General features: G+C 47.7%; 1 long non-coding RNA gene across 1 annotated transcript; it reads right to left on the bottom strand.

Annotated features, from left to right (window-relative positions):
• Positions 1-347: 347 nt before the first annotated feature.
• LOC145506211 (uncharacterized) lies at positions 348-6,463 on the bottom strand. The gene is made up of 2 exons (XR_014053629.1): positions 6,221-6,463; positions 348-5,281 (listed from the first exon to the last, which is right to left on the bottom strand). It is a non-coding gene; the product is annotated as an uncharacterized LOC145506211 (long non-coding RNA).
• Positions 6,464-7,419: the final 956 nt, after the last annotated feature.

The following is a 7,419-nucleotide window of genomic DNA, read 5'->3' as shown; positions in this document are numbered from 1 at the left end:
GACTTCTGCCCAGGAGGCTTCATCTGACCTATCGCCAGGGGACCGCTGGCCCAGAGAGACAGGTGCAGAGTAGGGCATCGCAGGAGTTGTGCTGACAGGAGCTGAGAGGGGCTCCTCCCAGGGTGGGGGGGGGAGCACGTGCCCAGGGCTTGGAGGGCATGCTGACACCAGGCTGCTTCACTGAGCCAGCTAAGTTCATAGCAGAGTCTGGTCCCAATGAGATCCACGTTGGTGCTTCTTAGCTATAGCGATGACTCAAGAGGTATTTTATACAGTACATAAGAAAATTTCCAAATCATAGCTTCAACCAGAAGACACACTCATCTTCTTTTACATGTAGGAAGCACTTTGTTGCTGTTCAGTCGCTAAGTCATGTCCAACTGTTTGCAATCCCATGAATTGCAGCATGCCAGACTTCTCCGTCTTTCACTCTCTCCCAGAGTTTGTTCAAACTCATGTCCGTCAAGTCAGTGATGCCATCCAACCATCTCATCCTCTGTCGTCCCCTTCTCCTCCTGACCTCAATCTTTGCAGCATCAGGGTCTTTTCCAGTGAGTCAGCTCTTCACATCAGGTGGCCAAAGTACTGGAGCTTCAGCTTCAGCATCAATCCTTCCAGTGAATATTCAGGATTGACTTACTAGAGAGCTATAATAAACCATTGATAACTAAGTGCAAAGATGCATTGTATATAAATATGATTGCTGAGCAAATGTATAATAAAGTAGCAGTTCTCAAATATGCTAGTGTATTGACTCATCTGAGGAACTTGCTAAAACTATCTAATCACAGCTTCATCCAAATCCCTTAATCAGAATCTGTGGGGGAAGTTGAGAACAAGGTTGCCATGCACAGTTGTGAAGTTTGCACACTGCACAAAGGCACCTGGTGAAGAAGGCCATCAGGGGCTGAAATCCAGGACACCATCCCCTTGCCCACGATGTGCACTGGCTCATGGCTGAATCAACCAGAAAAAGGGACATTTTTTTAAGGATAACACACAAAAAGACTCCGTGTGCATTAGTTAACACCTCACATGGGGTTGTATTAAGAAAACAAAGCTACCCAGCTAACTTTTAAGCACAACCTGATTTGAGCACCTTTTGGTCTATAAAGCAGTGTTCAGATTCACTGGATTACTTAGAAAAAGTCCTTTGGGGGACATTCTTGAGAGATATAAAGTACATCCTCCTGCATTGCTAAATGACGTATTTAAGGAGATCTTTTCTATTTTACTTTTCCAAGAGGGTTTCCTTTTGAATTTTATAAACAACCATGAAAAAAAATCCTTATAGTGAGAACATTAGTTATTTAGTGATCATTCTATACTTCAGTTATCAAAATGGTAACATCTTACTAATTCACATGAATTATCAGCAATTTCACCAGCACTTCAGGCAGAAGTGAGCAAATCAAAGAAGATGGCTGTAATTCTTCTAGTGCTGTCCATGGTATGTAACCTTGGAGACGATGCAGCTGTTTTAACCGCATCGCTTTGTAACAAAGACAATGATCTAGCGTAGGTTGTGTGCTTTGCTTGGGGCACACAGAGAGTTGGACTTGACTTGGAACCATGTGTCCACTTGTCTTCAATGGAGATGAGCATTTCTGTGAGTCTCTTCTGAGCTGGATGCTATGTCAAATGCCAAGGCACACTCAGATGTCCAAGGCAGAGCTGGTGTCTTGAAGGAGCTCATAGCCCCAGTACATGATGCCAATCTGTGTAAGGACTGCAGCATGAATACCAAGCCTGATGTCACACACATCCTGTTCTATTTGAATCCCTAGATTTTTTCATCACTTCCTCAGAGGTTCACATGGATGAGAAAACATTACTACTGGATGGATGAAGTGGCCACTCTCCTCGCTACCTGGGAGAGGCTACGGAATCCTGAAGCCCCCGAAAATGCCATGGCATTCTTTACTGCTGCCTTTTGAGGAATCACCTTGGGAATTTGCTTATTCATTTTGAATATATGTTCTACCTAATTATGACAGTACAAAAATAATTTTGGTAGGCTGGGTCCCCAAAGGAATATTTCTTGAGCTTCTGCATTTCCATTAGAAGGAAAGAAGGAAGGAAGGTGGGAAGGAGGGAAGGAAAACTTCTCTTGGTGAAGTTTGGGATTCTAGAATGAGGGACTCAAAGGCAGGGCCCACAAGCCAGCACACACCAGGCAAATCATTCATCAGTTCAGTGTGTGAACTGAACCTGGGATGCAAAGAAAAATAAGATTCCTTCTCTTGTCTCAAGGACTTCAGTCTGGCTAACCCATCTGGTGGGCAAGACAGGCAGGGAAACCAAATTGAGTCTCTGTGTGATAAATGTCTCAACAGAAGGGTGAGCATAGGGCAGACTGGCAGATGGAGTGATGGCAACAGGGGAGATGTCTGTGAAGTTTCTCATACAAAGACCACCTGAGCAGGGGGTTCAAAGATGAAAGATACATTTTCCAGGTGGGAAGGAAGCCTCAGTGCTAATTGATTTTATAGCCAACCTAGGCTGTTTAAAACAGGTCTTCTCGAAAGGTAATACTCATGGGACAGAAAACTTGTTCAGATGCAGGTCCTGAGCCACAGATCTGGGGTGGGATTCCAGCTCACAGACAAACACTTTGAACAAGGAGCTTTTATTTAAGTGACTGCTGCGGGGGAAGGCTGAGCAAAGCTGTCAAATGCATCTGCTCTTGGAAGTTCAGGGCACAGAGGTGAACAAGACCAAGATGCTCTCTGTCTTCCTGGGCCTTAGAGTCTGAGGACAAAGAGAGAGAACAAAGCCCCACGTCATTTCAGTTTGGTCTAGACTCTTCGTCAAAGCCTGAGCTCATGATAACTTTCTTCTCTCACAAGCATGCTTTGTCTCTAAATGCTCCTGGCCTTGGGTGTCTCCTGCCTTCTGCTTTCCTGGTGTCTCAGGGAGACTTGGAAACTGACATCCTTGGGATTAACGCTTCTCTGCTTGTCATATAAAAATAACTTTGCTTTGATTCGGTTCTAATTCAGTGGGTGCTTGAAAGGTGCTCTGGGAATGAACAAGCACAATTCAAGTGTCATCCATCCTGCAAATGTTTACTACATTCATGCTACTAACCCCAGAGACGTGGGCTTAGGCAATGGGCTCTGGCCTGAAGTCACTTATAGGAAAATTGGTCAAGTTAGCAAATGAAGTCATAAGTTTAAAAATGTCCATGTGATATATTTCTAACTTTCATTTCTTTACCGTTTGCAGTTAATGTTCATGTCCTGCTATGCAGTCATTTATACACACTTTTCATTCATTATTTTAGACTTTCCTGGATGTATAGTTTAAACAACAAAAAGCCTATTTAAAACTGTTTAAATTATTTAAAACGCATATGCGTTGTAGGACCTCAGAGGAGAGAAGGGTCATTTCTGGGGGTTAGATGTGGCAAATGAGGGCAGAGGGCTTATTCCAGAAAGGTTGACTCATCCTAGTCATACCAGGCTTTCTTCTGCTTCTCGAACTTGCCCTGTTCAGGCAACCCTTCCCCCTTCACCCGGGCAGGGTCAGCTACCTGGAAACCTCTCCACACCCTCCTGCCATCTCTTCCGCTTAACACTGACTTTCCTTCTGGGTCCTCCTCCTTGACCAGCCATTTCCTGGGACATGAGACTTTTGCTTCTAAAATGAGGACAGCACCTGTCAACTGGATCATTGGCCATCTTGGGCAGGGTTTCCCTGACACGTCCCTTGGCAGCACTCAGTGAATTCCACATCCTTTGTCTGTGTCCTCCTTACACAAAAGCGGCAGCTCTAGAAGGCCAGCCCTGGCCTGGGTCCACTGTGCTCCACACAGCATGTGACAAATGCTTGTGAACACTTGCATGGAATCCTGGTCCTTGAACCCTCTTGGAAAGGTGGCAGGTGTTTATCAAGTAGACAGGGAAGGGATGAGGCCGTGGATTTGGGGAGTGGCGGGTGCAAAGGCCCAGGTGCATCAAGATGGATGATCTGAAGGGGCCAAACTGTCCTCCACTGTTCCTAGGATGTGAGGGGGCTGAGACACCTGCCCAGAGGAACTCCAGGGGAGAGGAGAGGGGACAGAATAAGGAGGGCCATGAAGATGCTGGATCAGGGAGCCTGGACTTGTTTCTGCAGACTGGCATCAAAATCCTGGATCACTTCAAGCAGGGGTTCAGTTCAGTTCAGTTCAGTCGCTCAGTTGTGTCCGACTCTTTGTGACCCCATGGACTGCAGCATGCCAGGCCTCGCTGTCCATTACCAATTCCCGGAGTTTACCCAAATTCATGTCCATTGAGTCGGTGATGCCATCCAACCATCTCATCTTCTGTTGCCCCCTTCTCCTCCCGCCTTCAATCTTTCCCAGCATCAGGGTCTTTTCCAATGAGTTGGTTCTTCGCATCAGGTGGCCGAAGTATTGGAGTTTCAGCTTTAACATCAGTCCTTCCAATGAACATTTAGGACTGATTTCCTTTAGGATGGACTGGTTGGATCTCCTTTCAGTCCAAGGAACTCTCAAGAGTCTTCTCCAACACCACAGTTTAAAAGCATCAATTCTTCGGCGCTCAGCTTTCTTTATAGTCCAACTCTCACATCCATACACGACTACTGGAAAAACCATAGCCTTGACTAGACAGACCTTTGTTGGCAAAGTAATGTCTCTGCTTTTTAATATGCTGTCTAGATTGTTCATAACTTTTCTTCCAAGGAGTAAGTGTCTGTTTATTTCATGGCTGCAGGGGTTAAGCAGGGGTTAAATCTGAGCTTTCTGGATATTGTTCTGATGGCACCCGGTCAGGAGGAGAGCGATGAGAAGCCCTTTGGCCAAGGTAGTGCAGGGGGTGGAGTGGATGAAATGTTTGACTTGACTTGAATGAAGGGCTTCCCAGGTGGCACTAGTGGTAAAGAACCCACCTGCCAATGCAGGAGACATAACAGAGGCAGGTTCGATCCCTGGGTTGGGAAGATCCCCTGGAGGAGGAAATGGCAAACCACTGCAGTATTCTTGTCTGGAGTGGATGGAGTAACAGTCCGGAAACATCCAGGGGCCTGTGCTTGCAGGACAGCCATCTATCTTCTCACTCACCTAGCCTGCATCCTTCCAACTCCTCCAGCATCTTATGGCAAGGAAAGAGACCCGCAACCGCCAAAGGTCATCCCTGAACTCTGTTATACACAGAATCCCAAACAGGAAAACTGAATGCTGGAGAAGGAATTTTCCAAATGAACTCTTGTTTCCTGGAGGACACTCTGCCTCTGTTCTTTTGCTCCAGTCTGGACTGCAGGTCCTCTTGGCCTGCTACATAAAGCACATAAGAAGGAATCTTAACAGACATTTGACAGATCTCCCAAAATGCATCGCTTCAGGTCCCACAAAACCTGGATCCTCCCCTGCTTACCACTTAAGATGAAATGCTTTGGCACTACTCTTGTTTTCAAAGGCTTCTCTCCTATCTGAATTTTTTCCCTCTGGTATCTAACTAACTCTAAATTAGTTGCATAACAGGTCAATGTGCAAAAAATGTTTTCTTATTCAATTTATTTTCCCTGTAAAGAATAAAAAGATCTCTGGACAAGGGGGAAAAAAGAAGTACTCAGAAGCCTAATTAATTCATGCTGTGGACTTGACTGCAGGGGAAGGTGGCAAAGAGCAGGAGGAAACAAGGGCTGCCCCCAGATTTCTCACTGAGGAGCTGAGGGAACAAGGTGAGGAACAGATTTGAGGAGGAGAGATGAGTGGCCTGGGCAGCTGTCTTGGGTACCAGCTGGTATCAGGTGACCTGACACACGGTTAGCTCTGTGGGTTTGGAGCTTGGGTTAGAGTTCTGGGCCAGAGTGAGGCTAAACTGTCACCAGCTCAAGATGTTAATGAAATGTGAAGATGGGCTTCCCCAGTGGCTCAGCGGTCAAGAATCCGCCTGCAATGCAGGAGGCGTAAGAGACATGGTTCCATCGAAGGGCCAGGAAGATTCTCTGGAGGAGGGCATGGCAACCCACTCCACTATTCTCGCCAGAAAAACCCCATGGACAAAAGAGGCGGGTGGGTTATGGTCCGTGGAATCACAGAGTCGGACTGGACTGAAGCAATGGAGCAGGGCACGCAGTCAGTGGAGGAAAGAGCCCAGGGAGACTGAAGAGGAAGAAGGGTGATCAGGGGATGGAGAGAGAGAGGGAGGGAAGGAGGGCCAGAGAGAGAGCTGTAAGAAGAGAGAGAGACTTGTAAGAAGACAGTGCTTACAGTTCAGGGTTCTGTGCGTGCACAGCGCTAAGGCTCAGGCACGATGCTGGAGGACGGCGGAGGGGTTTGGGAGGTGCTCCAGCAGTGGGCCCGGTGCAGGCAGAAGTGGCTATGATTAACCACACCGTCCCTAGATTCTTCTCCCACAGTGACTGTGGACAGAGCGGGACAGGCAGCTGAGGTCCTCTCCTGGAGGGATCGCCCATGGGGAGCTCTGGTTCTGTCTCAGATGACGTCACTTCTAAGCAAGAGCCGCGGGAGACGCTCCTTCCTGTTGGCCGGCTCTTCTGCCAGATCGGATTTCCGCTTAAGCAGACACACGCCTGGGGCAGGCCCTGTGGTCCTGCCGGCCGTGGCTGCCCTGGCTGGGTTCTGACGGATCTCAGGCTGCTTCCAGGTCTGTAATCTCTGGGTCTCTGACCTTAGATTCTGGCAGGGGCCGTCCCATTATGGGGGCATCTTTTTTAAAGCTCCTGATCATCATTATTTCAGTGCCCACTCAGTGATTTCATTCAGCGAACATCAGTCCAGCACCTGATTTGTTAGACTCTGGGTGCAGAGAGACAACAACGCGGCCGTGACCCCTGACTTGCAGGCCCTGCCCGGTCTATTGGCCAGGACGCTGCTCCCCAGGATTTTGCTGGAAAGAGGCTGTCTTAGCCTGAAACCGTTGGGTTGTAAGAAGCAGAGATCCATTTGAGTTGAGAGAACAGGGCATTCGTGGGGATGCAGAGGATTCTGGGAGAACCGACTGTAGGGACTGACAAGTCACTGGCCACACGTGGCTCTGGTCTGCCCGCCGGCCTTTGCCCTCTCTGCGTGCCTGATCCACCAATCTCCAGCCAATCTCCTCTGCTGGCTCCCAGCCTGTGCTGCCACGGAACTTTGTTTAGCATCTGTCTGGCAATGCCAGGTGCCAGCTCCTGACCTCAACTCTACATGAATTGCTTGTTAGTGCAGTGAAATTTATATTACATAAAATTAACTACTTAAAGTGTGCAACCCAAAGGCATTTGGTATAGTCACAATGTGGTACAACCACCACTTCTTCCTAAATGCAAAACATTTTCATCTTCTTGCAAGAAAATTCCCAGAATTCCCTGGCTATTCAGTGGTTAGGACTCCACGCTTTCACTGCTGAGGACCAGGCTCAATTCTTGGTCAGGGAACTAAAATTCCACACGCTGCATAGCTTGGCC

The sequence above is a fragment of the Giraffa tippelskirchi genome, chromosome 5, assembly GCF_054371585.1.
Source record: "Giraffa tippelskirchi isolate mGirTip1 chromosome 5, T2T-mGirTip1v1.2.pri, whole genome shotgun sequence".
In the NCBI taxonomy this organism is placed as follows: Eukaryota; Metazoa; Chordata; class Mammalia; order Artiodactyla; family Giraffidae; genus Giraffa; species Giraffa tippelskirchi.
This window is presented reverse-complemented; position numbering and strand designations above follow the sequence as displayed.